Source organism: Rhinolophus ferrumequinum, assembly GCF_004115265.2.
Source record: "Rhinolophus ferrumequinum isolate MPI-CBG mRhiFer1 chromosome 15 unlocalized genomic scaffold, mRhiFer1_v1.p scaffold_54_arrow_ctg1_1, whole genome shotgun sequence".
Taxonomy (NCBI): domain Eukaryota; kingdom Metazoa; phylum Chordata; class Mammalia; order Chiroptera; family Rhinolophidae; genus Rhinolophus; species Rhinolophus ferrumequinum.
Genome location: NW_022680357.1, coordinates 6,848,902 through 6,872,923, shown reverse-complemented (window position 1 = coordinate 6,872,923; position 24,022 = coordinate 6,848,902). Strand labels below are relative to the sequence as shown.

Below are 24,022 nucleotides of genomic sequence, written 5' to 3'. Positions count from 1 at the left end.
CATTTGGGTTATTCTGAGTCTACTCACTGGCTTCCCTGTGTCTGCTTTTGACACTCTTCCCTCACGTATATCTGCCACATAGCAAGCAAAACGATCATTTTAACACATAAGTCAGACTATGTCTCGTCTTTGCTTCAAACCATCCTCAATGGGTTTCTCTTGGTGCTTAGGGAAGAACTCTAAGTCCTTATCCTGATGTGCCACCGCATGCATGACCTGTCCTGTCCCCACTTGTCCATCTAGGTCACCCCGTCACTCACTACACCAAGGATATGCTGTTCCCCTTAAACCCATCCCATTCCTCCCTCATGGCCTTTGCTCTTCTCTTTTCCTGGAATGGTATCCACCCTCCCTCGCCAGGGTCTTTGCACGCCTCATTCTCACCCTTCATGTCTTAGCCAGAACGTCATCTCTTCAGAGAAACTCCCACTGCTGACCTTACCTCTGGCAGCAAATTAAACTGCATACGCACAGCCTCCACCTGCGTGTCCAAACTGCGGCCCGCGGGCCAACTGCGGCCCGCAATCCACTGGTAATTGGCCTGCAACAAATTCCAAAACTATATGTAGTTTACTTAAATAAACCAGGTGAGGCAATACGTACTTCACCTCGAGTGAGTGGCCCGGCTGTTTGTGTATTTCACCGCATACGGCCCTTGGTGAAAAACGTTGAAAAAAGTGTGGACACCCCTGGCCTAGAGAATGCCCTGACACATCATGCTGTATGTTGTTCATGGTGCATTTCTCTCGTTGACTCGTCTTTACTTGGGAAGCATCTCTTTCCCACTCCCTTCCCTGGCAAAAAGAACCTCATTTCCCTTTGTCATTGATCTATGTTCAACACCTAAAAGATGCCCAGTGTACAGAGCTGTCCATTCTTTCACTGAATGAATGAATGAAAAGAGGCCTGGCTGTGTATTTCTATCAAAGGCTCCATCGAGTCTCTCACTCCAAAAGCCAAATTACACTACACAATTTCTGCATCTCAGAGAACTCTCCGAGCCTTCTTCAAGCCCCCAAAGACCAAACATGAACTTCCGGCCACCCTGAGACGTCATCAGTAACCATCTAGACGTTCTGTCTCCTTCGTACTCAGAGTATGTCCTCTGGATCGGCAGCTTCAGCATCACTCCGAAGTTTATTATCATCTCAGACTCTCAGCCCTGACCCCCAGACTTACTGAATCAGCACCTGCATTTTAACAAGACTCTCGGGTGACATGCCTGCCCATTAAAATGTGAGAAGCCCCGCTCGGGTTCCATTGGTCTGAACCTGGATGCTTTTTAGATGCCCCATCCCAGGCCAATTAAGTCCGAGTTTCTGAGGCCATAGCCTGGGCATCACTGGTACTTTTTAGAGCTCTCCCAGGTATTCTAATGTGCAATCGACAGTGAGACAAGCACCACCAAACTCTGTGTATGTATGTGTATGCAGAGGAAACTTATTCCGAAGCAAAACAAGGAATGATGCACAAACACGAGGGAAGAGTGACAAAACCCCAGCTCTGGAAAGATGGTCCAGGCTGTGCCGCAGAAGGGAAAGTCAAATTAGGGTTCAAGACTCACACCAAGGAAGGGTCTTGGTAGGGGCTAGTTTTCATGGTTCTCATTGCAAAACACACATAAAGACGTTTCATATCATTTCCTTCAAATCGGACAAAAGAAAGAAAACCACCTGAAGTACAAGACTGTCTTCCGATATTACCCATAACGTCATTCCTTTTTTAAAATTTCACACCTTAATCAAAGGCAGATGCTGTTTACCTGTGAAATGCCAATGTTTTGAAACTCCTCTCTGCAATTAGCTCATTAGCTCACCTGTAGAATTGTTTGATTTTTTTTTTAAATGCCTTTTTTCTTTTAAATTAGAATCGGCTCTTCTACGACAAGGATCATAACCCACCACGACTTGGGGGGATTGTTGAGCTCCTCACCTTTTGTCACAGACACACCGGAAGCACTTCCAAGTGAGAATGCTCAGTAATATAAGGCAGCCCTTGGTGACGTGGCCCAAAAGCCTGGCCTCTACCTGGACATTTAACGTGGTTTCTGAAAGCCACGTGCCACCGCAGGATTCCAGACCCGTGTCAGTGTCTCTGCCAAGGCGTTAAGGATCATGCTTCAAAAGATTAGCTTGCCCTAAGGTAAGACACACACTTTTTTTTTTTTTACTTTAAATATGAATATCCTTAGTCACTGTATCAGTCGAGTTCTCCGCAGGAAACAGATGGCAAACTCAAATTGGGATTACTTAAGGAGATGTAACTTACAGAGACACTATTTTCAAAGGTGTAGACGGAATGTGAAAAAACCAAACAGGATGTGCAGGAACCCCACAATAGCGGTAGCAGGGCTCTTACCATCCCCAGGCGAAAGGGGGTGAGGGGAAGGAACAAGGATGGGTTTCCAGAAGGAAAGGGGGCTGTTGAGTGAGGAGAAGCGGTGACCTGTACGGAAGGATACTCCAGGCCACTCAGAGAAGGTACCAGCACAATAAATGCCTCGACCTCATTCAATTCTCTCCCTCCAAACTCCTGCCAAAACTGCCCATACGCAGAACGCAAATGAAAATCCAAGGGCCAAGGAAGCATGACCGAAGTTCTCATTTACCAGCTTCTTGGGAAAAGAGCGGGTGGACAGGAAAAACAGAATAATGGTCCCCTCCAAAGACGTTCACCTGCTACGTAATCTCAGCAATCGATGAATACCTGCAGGTTAAGTTTGTGAATTACAGTGGATCCAGTTCGCAGGTTGAATGAAGGTTGCTAATCAGCTGACCTTCAGACAGGGAGATTGTTTGGAATGATCTGGGTGGAATCACGAGGGTCCTTAAAGGTGGAAGAGGGAGGCAGGAGAGCGTCTGAAGAAAGTGATGCCGGCTTAGAAGCTGGAGGAAGAGGCCACAAGGCAAGGAATATGGTCAGCCTCTAGAATCTGGGAGAAGCAAGGGAAGGGAGTCTCCCCTAAAACCTTCTGAAAGTCATGTAGCCCTGCTGACCCCTTGATTAGACCCGTGAGACCCGTGTCAGACCTCTGAACTCTAGAACTTTTAAATAATAAATCTGTGTTGTTTTAAGCCACTAAGTTTGTAGTCATTTGTTACAGCAGCAACAGGAAACTAATACCATGAAAAAGGATAAAGAATGCCTTTGGAGGGACAACTGGAAGACATCACTGGCATCTTCTAATATTTTTGTCGTGCTTTGTCCTGTTGTCTAAGGCTGAGATCTAGGTTTCTCCCTAGACCAGGAGGAGGCCACATGATACAATTTCAAAACATAGGCTTTGGTTTCAGGCAGACCTGAGTTTGAGTCCAGGCTTTGCCACTTATAAGATGTGTGACCTGAGAGAGTCACGGTTCTATGATCTGAAAAATGGAGATGATAAAAAGGACAGTGACCTCAGGGCATTAGTGTAATGGTTAATGGACAGTGCACATAAAACACTAGTTGGTACCCAACACTTAGTAGATGCTCAATAAATGCTGGTGCTTCCAGGCTCATCTTCTTCACTGTGGTGGTGTGAAATAGGTCCACAAATTCTGTGGTATTCCCCAGTTTAAGCCGTGAAGTTTAACTTCCCTCATCTTGAGTGTAGGCTGGACTCAACTCTAACAAAAGGATAAGGCATAAATTCTGCTGTGTGCATCTGAGACTAGGGCCTGCATACTGTATGCTTCCAACTATAGAACATTCTGGAAAGGCAAAGCAATAAACAGATCCATGGTTTCCAGTGGTTTGCTGGTGGGGGCCCAGGGGGGTGAGGCACAGGGGATTTTTTAAACTATTCTGTATGATATTGCAATGGGGTATTTATCAAAATCAGTGGAATTGTCACAACAGCTAAAATGTGGAAGCAATTCAAGTATTCATCCATAGATGAATGAATGGATAAGCAAAGTGTGTTACATGCATACAATGGAATATTATGCAGCCTTAAAAAGGGAAACTTGCTATATGGATGAACCCTGAGGACATGATGCTAAGTGAAATAAGCCAGTCACAGAAAGACAAATACTGTGTGATCCCATTTATACGAGGTACCTAGAGTCGTCAAACTCACAGAGACAGAAAGCAGAATGGTGGTTGCCAGGGGTTGGGGGTCGGGGAAAGGGAGTTATTGCTTAAAGGGTATAGTTTCAGTTTTGCAAGATGGACAGAGTGATGGACGTGGGTGGTGGTGACGGCTGCCCAGTACAATATCATGTACTTAACACCCCAAAATGGCGAAGATAATAAAATTTTTGTTACGTGTAACTTACAACGTAAAAATTGGAAAAACGCCACAGAATTGTGCAACACGAAGAATGAATTTTAATGTGCATTATGGACTTTAGTTAATAAAAATGTGTCAATATTGGTTTATTGATTGTAACAAATGTGCTACATGAATGCAAGATGCGAATGATAGCGGAAACTGTACCAAAAAAAAGTCATTGGGATTTTCCTTCTCTCTTTCTCTCTCTGTCTCTCTCTGTCTCTCTCTGTCTCTCTCTCTCTCTCTCTCTCTCTCTCTCTCTCTCTCTCTCTGTCTGTCTCTCTCTGTCTCTCTCCCCTTCTCCCCCATCTCTTGCTCTAGAGGAAGAAAGCTGCCATGCTGTGAGCAACTGTACAGAGACATACATGGCAGACAGCTGAAGCCTCTGTCCATCAGCCATCAGAGAACTAAAGCCTGCTGACAAACACGGAAGCAGAGCCTTCTGCCCCAGTTGAGCCATCAGATAATGGCTGACTCGGCCCACGTCTTGGCTGAAAACTCCTGATTCAGAACCACCAGCTAAGCTGCTCCCAGATTCCTGACCCACAGAACCTTTGTGAGAGCTGACATGATTGCTGTTTTAAGCTGCTAAGTTTTGGCTTATTCCGTTATGCAGCAATAGATAACTAATATATTGATAAAGAAAGGAAGAGCCATTAAAACACTTTTAAATAATTAATTAGCAACCAATGAATTTGAAAAGCATGTAACATTCCTTAAAATAACTTAACACGCCCGTTGTGAAACCTGGGGTTAGGCATCATGGTTGCAGAAGTTGGCAGTCTAAGAAATACATAATTATTCAGTGGCAAAGAAAGATTTCACTTTAAATGGAAAAAAAAAATCCTTCTTTTGGGATCTAAAACCACCCAAATCATGTGACCTCATCACAGAACTTGTCTCCAAGCTGGTGCTAACGCAATGAAATATGGTTATTTCCTGTTCATCAGCATTTTACCCTCAAACCTTCTGTCTCACTGGCATTTTTTTTTCCCCCAGCAAGCAGGAAACCAAGAGCGTATCCTCAGATTTTCTGCCAGCTTCCAATCCAACTCCTATTTGTCCGAGGGTCCTGAGAGCCAGACAGAGGTCTTGACATTGACACCTCCTGTTCTGCTCAAAGCTCCGGGACCTGCCCTGACCAGGCTCCTGGGGAAGTGGAGGAGGAAATGCCCTCTCCTGCATCCCAGCTGGTTCTCCGCTGATTCAACCCACTGGCCATCTGGTCTCTCTTCCCTGCTATGCACACAGCTTGGTCTGGGAAGTGGAAACTTTCTGCAGGATTCAGCATTTTTTTTTTCTTCACATTTTTGCAAACCAGGATGCGTGAAGAGAGTAGAGAACACTGGCTGGGGTGGGATATTATGTTGCTTGTCCCATATAGAAATCAAGGCCCAGAAAAATCAAAGCTGCCACCTGGCAAGGGTCCAGCAGAGTCTGGGTGTATTGAAAATCATAGCCCTTCAAATGTATGGGGATTTTTGGGTGTGACTTCAAATACAGAGGCTAACCAAAAATCCAACCAAGTAGTCAATAATCCTGCTTAGTTTTTCTGCCAAATTCATCCAAATCAAAAATCAAAGCTACAAAGCAAATGAAATGGGTTTCATGGAAACAAATTTATTTTGCCTAATAAATAGTGGGTCACAAAAGTGCCTACTAAGTGCCTCATAAATATGTATATACTGCCTAAAACAGGTTGGCCAATGACGAGGTTTTGTAAGGCCACTAAATTTCATTTAATTGCGATATTTTAGAATTGGGACAGACATTGACAGACACAATGGCCCTGCATATAAATACAGCTTTGGCTCCAACACACTGTCAAATAAATGTATGCGTATACACTGTGTCTGTGTGTGTGTGTGTGTGTGTGTGTAGCCTGTTGGTAATTTATAAAATGAAAATGTTCAGAAAATGTTTTCTAGAGTCACTATGACAAAAAAACGGGGATATCTGTAAGAATGGGGACCCCATGGGAGAGTCTTTCTTAACCTCCTCCATGAAGGGCCACTGACAGAAGCCAAAAGGCAAGATTCCTCATTTAGTATTTGCACCATTGAAATGCATTCTACAAACCTGCCCCCTTTAAGCAGATGACCAATGAATAACCAATGGCAGCACTCCACTCAGCTAGTAGTATTGAAAAATAAACACAGGCTATTACTAGAGTTTACTGGAGCCTGAGACTCCACCTGGCACAAGGCAGTCTGGCTATCAAGAACTTCACGGAAATGTTGCGAATCTTCTCCAAAGGCTCATGTGCATGGCTACAATTCTTGTCATGTTCAGAAAGGCCTTTCGGATCTCCAGTTCTCATCAAAGCTGTTGAGGGCTGCGGTACGAGCATCAGTGTTTTACAACCCTGTTCTTGTCATTTGTAGGGGTGTTGCGGTTAACAGCTCAGTATCAACTGTATTTGGGGGCTGATAATTTCTCAGTAATGGAACTTTAAGACATACAGAAGTCGTGGTTCAAATAAACACCATATTCCCACTGCTAAATCAGAGGTGTACCTCTTTCCCTCCAAATGTGGTTTGGAGGGAATGTGGTCCCTCCAAAGGTCGCATCATGACCTTTCATCCTGGTCACTGAGTTCTCTGCCCCTTCCCCATGCCGCCTCACCCAACTCCACTACAAACGTAAAAACAGGTGGAGTGAAGGTCACGGCAAAAATAGTGGGATGGTTATTATTCTAAAAAAGTGGGCTCCTCATTTTCTACGGGTCCCGCAGCCCTTTGAGAATCTGATTTAAAAAAAGAAAGAAAGAAAGAAAAACACTGTGTAGTCCTTCTGCTCGGATGAAAACATTTGTTCTTACAGTTTTGAACACAATTTCAGTAAGTCCCAAAGTCCACAGGTGGCCCCCAGGTTAGGAATTCCTTTCTCAGACGAAGAAATCTAAGTAATTTGTCTCATCTGTCCCTATGTCACAGGGACTAAACCATCTAAAAGCGGGAAAATCGTTACCACTGGTCCCAAAGAGGACAACAGACAGCTTTCTGACCCACTGCTCTGTCTTCCTAGGATCAGAAACAGGACACCAGTTAAAAGCTATTTCAGTGGTGGGTATTTGCATGTAGGTTATTCAAGTTACCAAATCTATGCAAACAATTCGGTGGGAGGTCCCTATCCCCCCGCCCCCCCCCCCCAAGCAAAGATATACAACATTATGCTACAATGGACGGTTATAAGGTTTCACCTGGAAGCATTTTCCAATCTTAAACATACGTTCCCTTGTCAGCAAGCTGGCCTCGGAGCCTCTGTCAATCAGACTCCACTTTTGCAAGTGTTGGATGGTCCGGTTCCTTTTCTCTTTCAAGTTCCCTCACATGCCCCATGCTGCGAAGTGACACAGTTCCAGGAATATCCGACAGCTTCTGAATGTCCTTTGCTAAGGGAATTGTCTCGGTTCCCATTGGATACAAAGCATTTTGTTTCACACTCCGTTGGCTGCCTCATGCAGCTTTAAAGGGAGGGGATCCTTTGGGGGTGAAGGAGAATGGAAGGGACGGGACGATACAAGCAACAGACCGCCAGAGGGCAGCGTCTGTAAAGTGCCCAGACATGGATGCATCCGCAGGTGCCCCGTGATGGTTACGAAATGGAATGTTCATTCCTAATGTCTTGAGAATAGACATTTCTCTACATCCATCAAGTACGTTTCTCCGACTGACGGAAAAATCAGCTAATTCCTCATGATAAGTCTCCCTCACTGGAGGCGTAATCCTTCTTCTTGGCCCAAAAGGCACCGTGTAATAAGGCTGGCAAAAAAATGTCGTTTCACAAAGTAATTACAACTGGCTGAGAGTATATGCCTCGAGTGACAGACTGAGGGTTCCAGGGACGTGTCTCTGATGGGGGGAGGGGGCTGGTTATCAATGCCGTCCACAGGGACGTACCGGGGGCGGTGTCACTCCGGGCTCACGCCTGCCGTCGTGATGCGGAGCATTGCTGAGGGCTGCATGAAAACGCACGAATAAAAAAAACTGTGGGCTGGACTTGAGAACATGATTTTTTTTATATACGTCTATTTTGCCAGGCAATTTTGCACGGATGTTTCTAAGCTACATTTTAAAAGACAAAGTCGTGTTGGGACCATTACTGAGATCCGAAGGGAGCACGGCGATGGCTGGAGCAGGCCCCTCTTGCTTCTTCCTTGACTGGTGTTTGTGTGGAGGGGCAGGCCATGCGCTCTACCCTTGGGAGGGACTCAACGAGTGTCCCCGAGCCGGGACAACTGAATGGGGGAAGCCGTGACATCAGCCATCAGTCTCTCACATCCATGTCTCTGGTCTCACAGTACAGACCTGCAGAGCACATGTCCTCTGTCTGAGTCACTGGTTTCCAGCAGGGGGCAGCGCACGCCCCCGGGACATTTGGCAATAGCTGTAGACTGGTTGTCATAGCTGCAGACGCGGGTGTTACTGGCATCTAGTAAGTAGAGAAGACGGATGCTGCGAAACATACTGCAATGCACAGAATAGCTCCCCCCCCCCACAAGACCAGAAAAATACCCAAGCCAAAATGTCAATAACGCATTTGTATCGGGTAAAACTCGGATACAAGTCAACAAGACGATCTCTGTGGTTCCAAGCACACTGCAGCAGTACAGCACAGTGGTTAAACTCGGGGGCTCTGAGCCTGAATCCCCACCTGGCCCCAGCCATGTGACCCTAAGTGAAGCACTTGACCTCTCTCAGCCCCCAGGCTCCCATCTCGGAAACAGGGATGACAGCCGGGTCTTCGCCACAGGACCAAATGTGAATTCAAATGGAATTTAAGCTCTCAGCAAAGTATGTGGCAGATGGAAAATATTAGAAAAAAATAAATAAATGAAACAGGAATGACAAGAACCACAAATATTCCAACAGGTAAACAATGTGTAACAGCCGCACGCCTGGTACCGTGGTCACCAAATCAGAAGCAGAAACACAGTATGTCTTCATCTAAACTCTGTTCACCCACCAAGATGTAAGGACACATTTCAGCCAAAGCATGAGGGCTGGCGTGTCTGTAAAACCATCTCCTCTGACCCAGCAATTTTATCACTAGGAATTTATTCTACAGACTAACGTACATGTGCAGTAATGGGTGGTTGGTGGTCAAGGGTATTCAAGGCAGCATTTTATTAACAAAGTATTGGAAATAATGTAAATATCCACCAAAAGGAGACTTATTAAATAATGTAGAGGAAAACTGTATAATGGAATACTATACATCCATCAACAAAAATAGAAGCAAGATATGTGTATGGATCCGTAAAATATACCCTTAAAAATTTTTTAACAAGGCAAGGTGCGAACCTATGCGTATTGTGTGTTGTCCTGCGTCAGTGTAAGTGTGTGTATGTGCACAACAGATTTATGAGAGGACGCGTGAGAAACCACCAGAGTAGCTGTCTCTGGTGAGGTGGGAGGCCAGCGGAAGGGAGGTATTTTCTTCTCAGCATAACTTTGCATTTTTTTTTTTTTTAGTATTGTGCCATTTTCTTCTAAACTATTAAATAGAGCGAAGCATCAAATGTGCCCTGCTAAATACATCACTCCCTGCCTCAAAACTAGCCTCCTGCTTTTGCACTTGATTTCTATAAATGCTGGTGAATCAGCCCTTGCTTCAAATGAATAATTTTAAACACTTTGGTCAAATCTTTCGCTGCGCCCAATTTTTAATCCAAACCTGTGTGCAGAGGAGCAAGCTATTAGCACAGTTTCTTGTACTCAGGACGACGGACAGCAAGAGGTTCTCAACAGACCACAGACAACAAATTCTGAGACTATATACAAGCTTCCCCCACCCCCTACCTGAAGGGCTGTATCAATTAGCAGTGTCAGTTGGCTCAAAGCTGAACTGGATCCCGGACTATTATTAGTTTCCGAACAACGGCGTGGAATGAAGGGAAAAAAATAAATAAAACTTACACTAGGCTTTGAATTCTGACACTATTATTTTGGGAAAAGACAAAGGTATATTACATATTTAGACAGTGTAGAGGATTCGCCTTATGAAAGGAGTTCTGCTGGTCTCCCCCAGCCCCAGACCTAAAAAAAAAATGTTGCTTCATGTTTTCTTAATTGATGACTAGAGAATGTCCGTGTGTGTGTGTCTGTGTGTGTGTTGCCGCTACTGAAAATAATTAATGTTGCTTTAAAAAAGTTAAGAGGGAAAAAATATAAAATGGCAAGGGTACACTGACATCTGCTGGCATTTCATAAACTTTTTTTAAGACAAGCATTCATTCCAGACACTGTTCTCCATTTATTCTCGGGCACTGAGGCACACTGATGGCTTACCAGGACTAAGATGCCCCAATATGCTCCCCAAATTATGTAAAGAGAAAATCATCAAGGAAAAGAAAGCCTAAGAACCTCTTTCTCCTGGAGTAGAGTCCCTCCCTTCTTTCAACAAAGCAATCCGGAGCTCCAGGAAATGAAAAATTTTACTTGTTTCCCCCTAATAAGCAGAAGAGTTGAGCAAGATACAAAATCTGTGAGCTGTGTCCCTGATCTTATTTCTGTCAATGGGACTGCCACCCATCCTGGTCTCGAGATGGTGAACAAAGAAGGAATAGAGGGTAACAACACTCCCTGTGCTAGAAGAACAAGGAAAATAAAATAAAACATTCCTGTTTCCAAAACTCAGAACCAAAGAAGCTGCAGAACTAAAACCATGAGTAAAAAGGGAGGGTGCCTAAAATGTCAATTTTAGAAGAGGTAAAACACAAAACAAACAAAAAAATCACTTGAAAACAGACTCAAAAATGCTGAGGTCCCAAAGGCATTTCCTAATTTTTTTTTTAAATCACTGATAGTGACACAGAGCCATTGGGGGTTGGGGGGTGGGGGGACAATTCAGGGGTGGTCTAAGGTGAAAAAACGAATTCTGTCTTCTCATTAAACTTTATGGATGTTATGAAGGTGTCCAGTGAGGTAAGGTGTGGCTCTACCTCCTAAGAAGGTGTGACTCTGCAAACGTCCCTAGAAACACACGCATCACTGGTGTAGGGAGGATGTGAGACTGAACAGAGCTCTGGCCTGGACATGTAATAAGCAGAATGACCAGCTGCCACTGCTCCTCCTTCTCGTGGGTTCTCAAGTCACAGCCGATATCACACCATTACCGTACTGCCCTCTGCTCCCACTCTTCTTCCTGCAACACACACACGCCCAGGCACACACGTACACATTCATCTTTAACACATCTATGAGTAATGGTACGAGCATTTCAGAAAGAAAGAACATGGGGCTACAGGAATAGGCCGCCCCTTCTGGCCTCTGCAGCTTCTCCGACTGCATCAACACGCTGGCTCCCGCTGCTCCGGGGAACGTGGGCCACCTTGCAATTTTCAGGATGTGCAGAGGTGCCCCTTCTGAGGCAGGACAGGTAGCCTAGGAAACCGCCCACCCTCTCCAGGATACAACGTGAGGTGCCTCACTGGTTACACAAATACCAAGGGACTGTATCTGGCACCTGCCGTTGGAAAAGAACAAGAACCAGTTTCATCTAGCAAGGCTGATCCCTATGACCAGGACCTGACTTTTAGCTAATTTTAATGTCATTATCATCTCATTTGCATTGCGGCTACTTCAACTTCCATCATGTGGCTGATGCCCTGACAGTTCCAGAGGCGCCAAATAAGGAAGAAAGAGCAGGAAAGGAGGATCCCACCTACTGAGAGGAAACTGAGGAGCCTCATTGATGGGATCTTCCCAAATCCCGCTCCTGGGGGTACAAATACCCCCGGTCAGGACTTCTTCTGCCCCTGACTCAAAACTCTGAGCTCATCCTCACTTCCCTGTCAAGTGTGTACCTTCGTTTCAATACCCTCCCTGTGCTTTCCTGCTTCTGTCTCGCTCTTGAATTCTTTCTTGTGCGGAGACAAGAACCTGGTCACCGCTGCCCCAGGCCGAGTCCTCTCCTGGGCGTCCTCCCTGCGAGCCTCTGGGGACACCTCCTGGGGATTCCAAAGACACTGGCACCTCTGGCCACCACAGCCTCTGCCCTCTCCATCTCCCCCGTCCTTATCCTTCTCCAGGTCTCAGCTCAAATGTCACCTGGCTGTCTCTCCTTGGAGACATAACCTGGACTTAAAAGGGTAGCTATGCCTGGCCCCAAAGCCTGTCCTTTCACACCTTTAGTCCCGGGGAGTTTGGTCTTCCTGAAGCTTTCCTGACTCCAAAATAACTTCATTAGCTTAGGCCAAAGTGCCATCCTCCTGAAAAGCAAGGCTCTTTTCTCCTTATTAAGGCAGCGTCTTATTTGCTGTCATTCAGACTGAGCCCAACTCCCTAAATCAGACCTAATATGGCCTCCACCCTTTTCACATTACTGCCCATGCTGTTTGCATCTTAATACTTATTATACTAGGTAATTATGTTGTCTGTTTCTTCCTTTTCAGGTTGGGTGCTGGTCTCCTCCGAGAAACTAAGCCGCATGAGACAGAGGCCTGCTGGTCAGTGCTCCACACATCGTCCCAATACAATGTCCTCAGAGTCTCACACACAGCCTGGGACTGAAAATTCTCGTTGAAAACAAGAGAAAGCAACGGATGGCCCTGTAACACTGAATCTATGCATCACATATAGTGCTACAGACACACATATGCACGTATACACACACACGCACACGTTTTAAGAAAAAAAAATGGGAGGAAATAAGAAATTGTGTCCATTTGCACTGCTGGGACTCAGAATGACACACCTTTATTCCAGATTTAGCTCAACATACCAAGAACTGCCTATCCTGTCCTATTTCCCAGCAATTCCTGTTTTAACGGGCTGCAATTTATTTATGCCTTCCAACTTTTATGTATTTTACATGTATTTATTTTAGGCACCTTATGATGACAATTTTTCTAAAAAACAAAATGCGCCACATAAATTATAATACAGGGTAACCATGAAAGGTAGAGAAGGAAAATGGAGTCAACGGTGAGGTTAATATGCAAAACCTACGGCAGCAAATCCCATACTGGACTGTAAAATCAGCCCTGAGCTTCCTGGCAGGCTATGGGAAAAGGGAACATGATCTGTTGTTCCATTGGGAGTGTCTGCTATATAAATACCAATCAGTTCCTCAGGAAAGGAGGAACCTTCCTGACCCTGAAAACAGAGATCACACAGTGATACCCAATGGAGCCCTCAGAAATAGCATTGCAGCAAATACCAGCAGGAAGTGTGGATTATTCAGAGTTTGAAGTCTTTCTTGGTTCCCCTCGTTTGCTTTTGACAACAATATGTTTCTTCAAGTGTTGGACTCAGCTGTAAGCACTCAAAAACTGTAGTTTAAATGGTCTCTCCTTTTCCTGCGTGCATATATAATATCTATTTTATAAAAAATACGGGATCCAATGGCTTTCTTATCTTTCTTGTTATAAATTGACAGGAGCAAAAGCACAACACACTGGAACCATGTTTGTGGAGTGGAGTGAATGTTTCTTTGTCCTCATTATAAACTTTCAAACACTGTGGCAAATTCACACAGACTACAGCTACGCAAGTTTCACAGAAACAAATGAAATTCACTAGAAAACAAAATACCTTTCCAAGAATCAGGGACATGTGATTTACGAAAACTTGTGTATCACAGCGTCTTGGCATGAGAAGCTCTTATCTGAATGTTACAAGGTAAATAAATGGAGCAGCACTGATGACTCTCAGAGGTCTGTGTGACAGCTGCTTAACTTACCTCACTCTGCAGCAGCATCCGTCCTCAGTGACAGAGGCAGAATCACCTATCATTTTGTAGACAGGGAAATGGAGACTCAGAGAAGTACAGTCACTTGCCCAAAGTCACACAGCTAGAAAGCGACACAATCTGGACTTAAAGGGTAGCTATGCCTGGCCCCAAAGCCTGTCCTTTCATACCTTTGGTCCCAGGGAGCTTGGTCTTCTTGAAGCTTTCCTGACTCCAAAATAACTTCGTTAGCTTAGGCCAAAGTGCCATCCTCCTGAAAAGCAAGGCTCTTTTCTCCTTATTAAGCCAGCATCTTATTTGCTGTCATTCAGACTGAACCGAACTCCCCAAATCAAAACTGAAAAGGTCCTCCATGAAGAGCCTCATGTTTTCAAGGAGAGAGCTCAATGAGCCTCCCTATTCTCCCCAAGGAAACTCCTGAACGGTCCCAACCCATGCCAGCAGGAATGACTGTCCTTCCCTTTGGGAATTTCTCCATCATCTCATCAAACCTTTACAATCAGCAGCATCCTGAAGGGGACCCACCTCTCCAAGACAGCACCCTGGCCGTGAGTCACGCCACGGGTCAGCCTTCCCTTCAGAAAGACCCAAGAAGGCACGCCGCATTCTCAGGGCCTCTTGCAGAGACTCACGCTAGAACACAGGCAACGACCCCAGAACCAAGACAGTGGGCTGGTCCCAAGGGGACCAGACACACAGCTCGTCCCACTGGGATCTGACCAGGGCTGCTGATGGTGAATCAGCCGCTTGATTCCCTGCTCTGTCACTTTTCATAACGAGTCTAATAAATGAGTGTTTCTCTCTGCCAATCAATCAGAGCCCGTGCATATGGCCGCTGTCAGCAGTCCTCTGTAGGCAGAACTCCACACAGAGACTCGGGTCTGTCGAGTCCCTCAGCTCTCCATTTGCAGCTATTATGGGTTCTTCCCCTTTCACTCTCAATCTATCATCTCGGTGACAGTCAAGACGAACATGCAGGAAGCACATTTTGGGGCCCATGCGCTGCCTTGAGAGACTGTGAAATTCTAGCCAGCAACCAACAATAATAATAAGGATATTATTATTATTATTATGAAATGACAACAATAATTGTCGTTATTATCATAGCAAGCCCTGCTTCTGAACACACAGGATGTGCTCAAAAAATGTACAAGGTTGATGAATCGTCAAACTGACCCTGCAATGTAGGAATAATTATTATCTCTTTATAGGGGGAGACTGAGGCTCAGAGGTTAAGGTCAAAGGTCAAGGAGCTGGGATTTGAAGCTGGACAGTCTGCCTCTGCGATCCTCACCACTGCCCTGTATCACCTCCTACCTGCTGAGTGTCTCGTAATGTTTCCTCTGCTGTTCCCCTCGACGCCCAGCCTGCCCTCTCAGTGCAGAGTGGAAGAGATAAGCACAGGTCTCTGGAAGTAACGGCGGGAGTCTGCAACTTAGTCTTTGGGTCTCAGTTCCCCCATCTGTAAAATGGGGATGATAAAGGGTTTGCAATAGAGTTAACAAAGTGATGTTTACACAGCATCCTTTCCCCATGCTCTAGCACAGAAGGAGCTTCCATCAAATGGTAGTTCTTACGGAAATGATGATACAAAGAAGACGATTTCGAAACCCGAGTCCCAACCCTCATCTCTGCCTCTCTCTTTATTCCAAAATTCACAGAAAAGAGGCGTCTCGAGGAAAGACAAGACACAGCAACAAACAAAATGATTGTACCAGTTGATCTATTATGCTGGCGAAGGTCTACTTTTGTCCTCAGAAAAACATGAAAGGGGAGCTGACTCAGATGACGATGCTTTGATGAGGGGCGTGACGGTTTGCAAACAGCACTTAGTGCTTCCCAGAGCAGCACAAGCTCTGCCTGAGTATGATCTCCAGGGGCTGCCTGTATCTAGATAGATGGCCCACAAGCTCCCTGCAGAATGGCTCAGAGCGAGAGCCTGGAGACAGGGCCCTCAGGTGCTGTGGGCAGCCAGGGCCGCAGGGCGCCAAGGAGAGAAACAGCAAAACAAGAGCCAGATTGCACCGGCATGGGCCACTCATATATGACGATAAAGAGATGTTGGGGCATATAGAAGCAGGTGCCACGTTTCCTCTTTGTGCCTCTGATGCCTCATTTCTCAGAGCAACCCAAACTAAGCAGCGAAGCCCCCTAACAACTGGACGGCACTGCTTCCACCCTCCCGAGCCTCTTACAAAGGCAGCAGTTCGCATCAGGGCTATGGACTCAGACCATCAAACTCCTGGGTGTGCCTGCCACTGACCTGCGTCCCGAGACAGTGCTTACGCCTGCCTACTCCTCACTCTCTACCTGCAGAATGGGGATATGAAAAGAATCCACCTCCCAGTGTGCGAGAAGGATCAAATGGAATAATCCATTATTTCCACGTCGTGTGTTTATGCCAACCACTGTGCTAGATGCCAGGATACAGTGATGTCTGAACCAGGTGCGCCCACGGCCCAACTGCGTTTACCATCCAGGGAGTAAGAGAAAGTGAGAAGATAAAGTCACTCACGTAAATATAAAGCCGTCCGGGGGATGGCTGTCAGGAAGGAGAATCCACACAGGGAAAGAGGGAGGGTTGCCCTGAGAGGGAAGGAATTCTGAGTTGTACCCTGAAGGATGGGTCCGATGGGAACCAGGTGGGGGACGGGGGAGGTTGGGAAGAGGATCAAGTCAGGAAAACACAGCTCACTACCCAGCAGTGCAGGTAGAGACCTTAGCACAGCCTGCGTCGTGTAGGAAGTGTTCAAAACAAACTTATTATCACTACAGCGTATCGAACGGCCAATGACAGAATTCCAGGGTTGTGGATAACGAGACAGGTTCGGGGATCAAAGGTGGGAAGTTGAACTGTCCAGATGTCCAAACTCTCCACCATCCAAGGTCAGAAGAGGCTCCCAAAACAGACAACGTCAGGAGCACTCAGGGCTCTGGCAAAACAACTCACTTCTTCCTGTCAATAGCCATCGTCCCATCTACCTGTGGGAGAAACACGTGGCCACACTCTGAAAGGGAACCTACTGGAACAGATGAGCAATAAAGGGGATCTGTGTGCAGAAGAGATGTTGGCCAAGCCACAGGAAAGTGTGTGTGTGTGAGAGGGCGGGGATGGGGGTGTTGCTTCTTTGAAGGGATGCCTGAGGAAAGAACCACTGAGTTAGGACACACAAGCTCCGTGTTTCACCCCCACACAAGTATTACTGAGAAACTTGAGGTTCTTTTCCCTATAAACTAATCTCCCTTCTTGAGTGGAGGCGTTTAAGTCCCCAAAGGAGGGGGAAATGAAGCTGAATTTCTTTGATGTTACAGGACTTACGCTTCCAGAAGCCAGGAAGTCCACAGACCAAATATGGTCACGGACATGAATCAAAATTTGGAGACAAAAGCTGGCAGGCCGAGAAGGCATGCTTGCTTGTTAACTCTTCTCAAAAACATCAGACAGTGTTTCCCATGCCGTTTAAGCCAAACAACATATATCATGGCAGTTCTCTGCAAGAAACCTTCTAAAGGCTTCCCACTGGAATAATGTCCAGACTCCTTACCAGGCTCCAACTGGATCCGCACAGTGTTATGACTGCGGCAACCTCAGGACCTTTGCACGTGCTGCTCCCTCTCTCTGACACTCTCTTTATGTAGATTCCCACCTTGGAACACAAGCCCCAGGGGGGCCGGGGTGTCTGTATGTACTACTCAGTGTGGATTTCAAGTGTTTGAGCATCGATAGGTAGATGCTCAATAAATACTGACGGTATGAATATGTAGCTTGAGATGTATCAGTGACTTCATTTCACTCAGATCTCAGCTCAGCTCTCTCCTCTTTGGAACGCTCCTCCACGCCATCTCTGCCGTCTGTCACATTACCATTTTTGTAACCCTTGTCGTTATCCTTATCGAAATGTATTTCCATCCCTTGCTTATTGTCTGGCTTCCTCCATGACAACAGAAGCTCCAAGAAAGGAACATTCCCCTTGGCGTTGTTCCCCGAGCAGAACTTCTGGCGTGGAGTACGTCCTGGATAAACACTGACTGCGTGAGCCACTCCTCCCCCCCGACAGACACACCCATCGGTAGTAGCAGGCAGGTCCCCACATCTCCACATGTCTAGTGACCAATGACACGGTAATGATGGTACTCAGAGCAACAACAGACACCACGTATGAGGACACCTGTCCCTCCTATTAAGTCCGTGTGTCATTCGTTATCAGAACCCCAGAGCCTACGACCCAGGCTGACCGCGGTCGCCGCTGAAGTCATCTGAAGGTGCTGGGTGCCCCTCATTCTCAAGGTCCTTCACTGATTGATTCTTTAATTAAAGCTTTAATATTTACACTTGTGCCTTGAGGCGGTAAATTAAATAATAGAGGCAGGCATTGGGGAGAGCCTCACAGCTTCCCTAAAAACATCATCTCCCAGTTCCAGGTCTTTGGCACAACAAGAGTCTTGTCTCAGGCCAGATGGCGGAATGTGAATGGGACAAATGACTGGATGATTTTAGCAAAGTCAACCAGTCTGAACGTGTGACACACGCTTACTGTGTAGCTCCATGCTGGGTGGCAGGGGCAGGACGAGCTGGCCTGTGTCCTTCAGAGCAAAGGCACTTGGATTCCAACAGGCGTCATATACGCCCCTGGGAAATCGCTGTATCCCCAAAGTATTTCTGTGTCAGGTTCGATTTCCCTCTCGGAATGTGTTCATTACTCCAGACGTCAGCTTAAAGCATGCAAATCAAATGGTCTAATTTTTGGAAAGGTGAAATGTCAGATATATTTATACAGGGCAGACCCAATTTTCTAGATGAAAAAAAAAAACAACCTTATCTAAAAGGAATTTTATAAAATCTAACCATTCGGTATGGCTTGAACTGAAAAGGCTAAACTTGTTTAAAAAAAAAAAGTCATCAGAGACATGAGAATGTCTAAAAGGCCTGTGCTCAGACCTGACAGGAGCAAGTAAAAAAATAGCATCAATTATCATGAAGAGAAAATAGGGCAGAGGGGGTCAATTCCTGGAGGAGAGATCGACGCAGACCCACGTTTTGGCTCGTTGCTGAGTGGAAAACACTGGGTGACGTGAAAGACAGACAGTGTATGCTGAGGAAAGTAGTGTTTACTAAGAGGATACTTTCGTCACTGGAGGCTGAGGAGAAGCAGGCCTTCCCGACAATGAAAAGAAATGCATACTGTTGCAAAAACTTCACTTCAGGGCAGCTGAGCTTGTTGAGATGGCGTAAGGCCACTCGCCTACACCCCACCAGCGGGTGGCACGTTACCCACTCTCCTCAGAACACGTGGAGACTGGATGAGCAGAGGTCAGGCCAGCGTTCTCTCGGGGAAGGTTGGGGTTTTTCCAAGCATCCTCCCTTTAGGATGAACCTCTTCCCTTTTTGTTTCCATTTCATCCGCTGTTAAAAAGAAACTGTGTGTGTGTGAGAGAAACTGCCTGCCTCTTCTTTCCCACCAGGTGTCATAAGGCTCAAAATATTAAGAGTAATCTACTTGATTAAAAAAAAAATAAAGGAACATTATCCAGGCATTTACCATGTTCCAGACTCCATTCTAAGTATTCATTGCTTTATTTTATCCTCTCCCAAACCTTCTGAGCCTAATACTACCATTGAAAGTCTCATTTGACAGGTGAATGAATAGGCACAGAGAGGGTCAGTAACTTGCCCAAGGTCACACAGCTAGCAGGTGGCAGAACCAGGAGCCCTGAGCTCTTCTCAGCCATAAAACTACTCTCTGGACCCTTCAGGGGCCCTGGAAAACTGTAACAGATGATGTCCTTCTCTTCCTGCCCCAACTCCAGCATGAGCTAATTTATGGGAAACCCAGGGGGTTCCTCTGGACCCAGTGCTTCCCAGATGATCTCCCAAAGCAGGAGGGTTTGGAGTCAGCCCCACTGTTTGTCAACACAGCCCTTGCCAGGGCCACCTTTATCTTTCATGGGCCCCAGGTCTTCTGCCTCCGAAGAAAAAAGACCTTGGCCAAAAATAAATCTGCCGATGGCTCCAGCCAGACCCTCTGTGGTCACTTAAAAATTGAAAGGATCCAGGCCCTCTCATCTTTTTTTTTTTTCTTTTGTAACAAAAATAAACGGGAAATGAAAGGTGAATGAACTAGGGCAGGGACACGGAGGGATCACTGGCTGGATATGTCCTTAACTTAGGCCCCAAAGGCCAGGCCTCTTGGTGCACTGCATATTTTTAAATAAAAAATAAACAATCATTATTATTATCAAAGAAACCTGAAGGCATGGTGCATCCTATTTCAGCCCGAAGCTATTCTGAGTCATCTCCCCCAATTCTTTCCAAGTTCAACTGAGAAGAGCCACGGTTGGGTGCCAATTTCCTGAAGGGCCCTGAGTGGATTTCCAAGCACGTGAAAAGCCACACCCCGAAGGCTCCTGGGCAGACAGGTGCACCCCGGTCTTTGCCTGAGCAGGAGCCAGGAGACCCCCGTTCTCCGGTCCCGGCCGGTGGGGGTCTTCCCCTTCCTTCCCCGTCAGCTTCCAGCTCCGCGTCACGTGTGATCCTGCAGCTGGCGCCTCCGAGGCAGCAGGAGCGTCCCAGCTAGGTGCCCCCGGCGGCGGTGATATGGGAGCAGCGCCTGGCTAACCCCGCCCTCGCCTCCATCCCTGGACAGTTGGGAAATTGAAGTCCGGGCCTGTGCTCCTATAACACCACGCTGCCGGGAGAGCTGCTACCACCTGGGTCTCCTCCCCAGCGGGAGGTCCCCTAAGGCACCCAAGGAACCAAGGGGCTAGGCAGGAGTTTCCAAGTCCCGAGCTCGCAGGCTGCTCCCCTGCCCTGGGGTCAAAGGCATCTCAGGGCTCCGGTGCCTATAAACACAGACGCTCTCCCTCCAGCTCAGCAACCCTCCTCTTCCCCTTCCCAGCCTCCCACCAGGGCTTTGGAGCTCCTCACCCTCCCAGGCCATTTGAGCGTGCCCTCCCTCAGACCTCGCAGAGGGCGGTGGAAAAGGCGGGGAGCAGGGAAGGCACGCGGAGTGCCAGCTTGCAGCCGGCCAGGGAGACGAACCAAAGTGCGCAGGCAGGTCCAGCCGCTCCTTGCGCCTGGGACGCGCTGCCGGGGGGGATGGACAAGGCAGCGGGGTGCTGCTGAGGCACTCTGGGACAAGCAAGAACGTGCTTCTGGAAGCAACGCGGGGTGGAGGGACTTAAGGGACTAGGGGTCTCGGCTCCCCAGGGGACATGCAGGGACACCGCTCCACCAAGCTGAAAAAGTTCCCAGTCCAGCGCGCCCACCCTGGCGCTGGGAGGAAGCCAGCTCTCGGGGACCCAGCTCTTCCCTCTGTGGGACCCTTTCGGCCAGGTCAGAGGGGCGCAGGGGCGGTGACTCCGCTTGGACTTACCTAGAACTCCAGACCAGCCGGGTTCCTGTCGCCTTCCGCTTGGCCCCAGCCCCTCCAATTCCCCTGCGCTCTCTGCACCCTCAGCCACACTCACCCTGAGCTGGAGGCAGCTAAAACCGGGTGCTGGCTTCTCCCGCGCGGTCCGCAACTTCGCGGGCAGGTCAGCCCCGCCCTGGCTCCACTGCCTGGGCAGTGGGCTGGGCGCAGCTGGGCACGGCACGGGGGCTGAACAGCCCGGGCCCTGATGGCCACTGCCAGGGGGTCTGTAGCGCCAGGTGCCTGAGCCCTGGGCGAGCTGTCCGCCGCTCCGCGCTCTGCCTGGGTTGGAGGCTTGCAGTTCTCGCGCTCGGGACGCAGGGGCGGGGCGCACGGCTGTCCCCTCCAGATGCAGGGTGCCCTGTTCACTCCTTCTTCCTGCCCGGGAGGCTCACGCGTGGGGCCGGCTGTCGCCGACTCTGCCGTTCTAGAGCTGGCAGAGCGCCCCCCACCTCACCGACGGTGCAATCGGGGACTGGGGCGAAGTGGGAGGGATTCCCCTCCTGAGTTCGGGGTTCCCCACCCTACGCGGCCCGGGGGCTCGGTCCGCTGCCGCTGCCAAAACCACTTCAGGGCAGTGCAGCCTGTACCACCGGTTCCAGCTGGAGGAGGCGGTGGTGGCGCGGCTCGCACGGGGACTGGAAAGGAGGTGACCTTCAAACCCTGCGCTCGGGGAGACCGGGAGGAGGGCTGGGGTGATGGAGGGGAGCGGTGTGCGCCCGGCAGGCCCACGAGAGCACTGGGAAGAGGGCGGGAGAGAGTGAAGAGGAGATCTTCAAACAAAAATATAGATTAGAAAATAAACAAAGGAGGGCGAGAAAGAGCGAGCGCGAAAATGTGTGCATGTGTGGGTGCGTGTGTGCGCGCGCGCGCGTGCACGACAGGCAGCAAGCAGCCCAAGCCGCGGAGCCAAAAATAATCTGGTGCGAGAGGGAGCGCCCCCTCCCCCTTCCTGTCACCAGCGCCGCCGCCACCTTCGTGTGCAGCCCAGGATTACAGCGGGTGGCGGTCTAGGAAACCCAGTGCTCAGGCTGTTGGCCTGAAGGGGTAAAGGGATGAGAGCTGGCAGTGGGGCCAAGCAGCCCCACTGCCACGGAGGCCCTTCTCCTCCGCAAGATCTTGTCTCCCAAAGTGGGCTTGGTCGTTGATCCCCAGCGTCTCCCTCCGTTACCACCCCTCCCCGCAAGGAGAGTAGAAAACCTCCCCTGAGTGTTGTTAAGTGGAGGCAGCTTCTGGTCTGGGGAAGTTTTCTGGCGAATCTTAAAATCTCCCGGCCAGGCAGAGATGGAACCTTTTCCAAGGTGCAAAAAGTTATCCAGACCCAATGCAACGCGGGGAGAGAATGAATGCCCGCTGGCCTGGACCGCCCCCCACCCTGGCCTCTAGCGGCTGCCCAATCCTGCACCGGGCGCTGGCTTTGGGGGGAGACAGAGATTGCCCTCTTAGCAGTTAGTTGCCTGAGAGCCTGAAGCCTGTGATTCCTTAATAAGTACTACCACTTAATAAGCACTTACTTTTCACCAGATGCTATTTTAAGCATTTACTTTGAACTTTCTCAACAACTAGCTGAAGTAGGTACTGTGAGCTTATCCATTTCAAAGATCAGAAAACAAAGGCTCAGAGAGGTTAAAGCACTGTCTCTTCTTTCCTGAGCCCCACCCTGGATTCACTGAGCCAGACACTTCTTTGTATTGTCATTAAGATAAACATTCTAGGTGATTATGGTGCACAGGAAAATTTGAGATCCAGCCAGTTAAAACTCGCTCAAGGTCACACAACTAACTGGCAAGGAACCAGATTCCCAGGCAGGTCTTCCTAATTTAACGTGGTAAGCCACTGCACCACCCTGCCTTCTGTGTGAGAGACAGAGGGGGTTGGACCAGGCCAGATCTAACCGGGCATTTGATCTGAGGCTTCTGTTCATTTTCCTACTCTATCCTTTTATTGTTTTTTTCATTTGCAGCATGGGTCCGCTTCCAAGTAAGACTGTAGATTTCCAAAAGTAGGGGACATGTTGCATGTATTGCTTTGTGTCATGTGTGTCGCCTAGTACATGACAAATGGCAGATTCATAGGAGTTTCTCTGCAATCCAGTCAGGCTAGGGTTTCTTCCAACATTGGAATGAAACAAAGAAAGGAAACTTCTATCAACAACTGGAATTGTTTTTTTTTTTTTTTAACGTACCATTTTATCATCCTTTGAAAAAATAAGTTTGCAAAATCCAAAAAGACATCTCTCTATCACTGGCCCCAGTAGGTGATTTTGCAATTGGGTTGGTTTTACCATATGCTTCCTTAGCACTCTCTTTGGTGATAATTTATTTGCGTGTAAACATTTTCTTTTTCTTTCTACTAGTCTCTTATCCTTCAGTGATAGCACAACGAAGCCATAAATCTGGGTTAGTAATATCGTAATCATTTCCCCCCCGAAACTGTTCACAATGGGAAAACCACCGAATTTAAACGTAATTGTCTAGCCGTGCAGGGAGATGAGATGGGTTGTAAAAGAGGTATTCTCAATTTAAAAGCAAATTATCAATAATGAGAGAAGAACTAAATGGCAGTTAATGGGAAGTTCTGTGGAAATATGTTTTGTACAAATTCATCAACAGGAATTGTTTCTCCATGCTCCTTCATTTTTATTCCAGAAGAGGAAAAAAAT

General features: G+C 47.6%; 1 protein-coding gene across 8 annotated transcripts in view; it reads right to left on the bottom strand.

The window, feature by feature from the left end:
* The window catches only part of RBFOX1 (RNA binding fox-1 homolog 1), a 1,406,067-nt gene extending 1,383,790 nt beyond the window's left edge, over positions 1-22,277 (bottom strand). For 3 of the 8 annotated variants that reach the window (XM_033101485.1, XM_033101490.1, XM_033101492.1), the window contains exon 1: positions 21,325-22,277. The gene's annotated coding sequence lies outside the window, so the exon portion shown is untranslated. Of the gene's footprint in view, positions 1-15,268; positions 15,414-21,324 lie in introns of all 8 variants that reach the window. The other 5 variants (XM_033101471.1, XM_033101470.1, XM_033101469.1 and 2 more) reach the window with 5 other exon arrangements.
* Between the last annotated feature and the right edge of the window lie 1,745 nt (positions 22,278-24,022).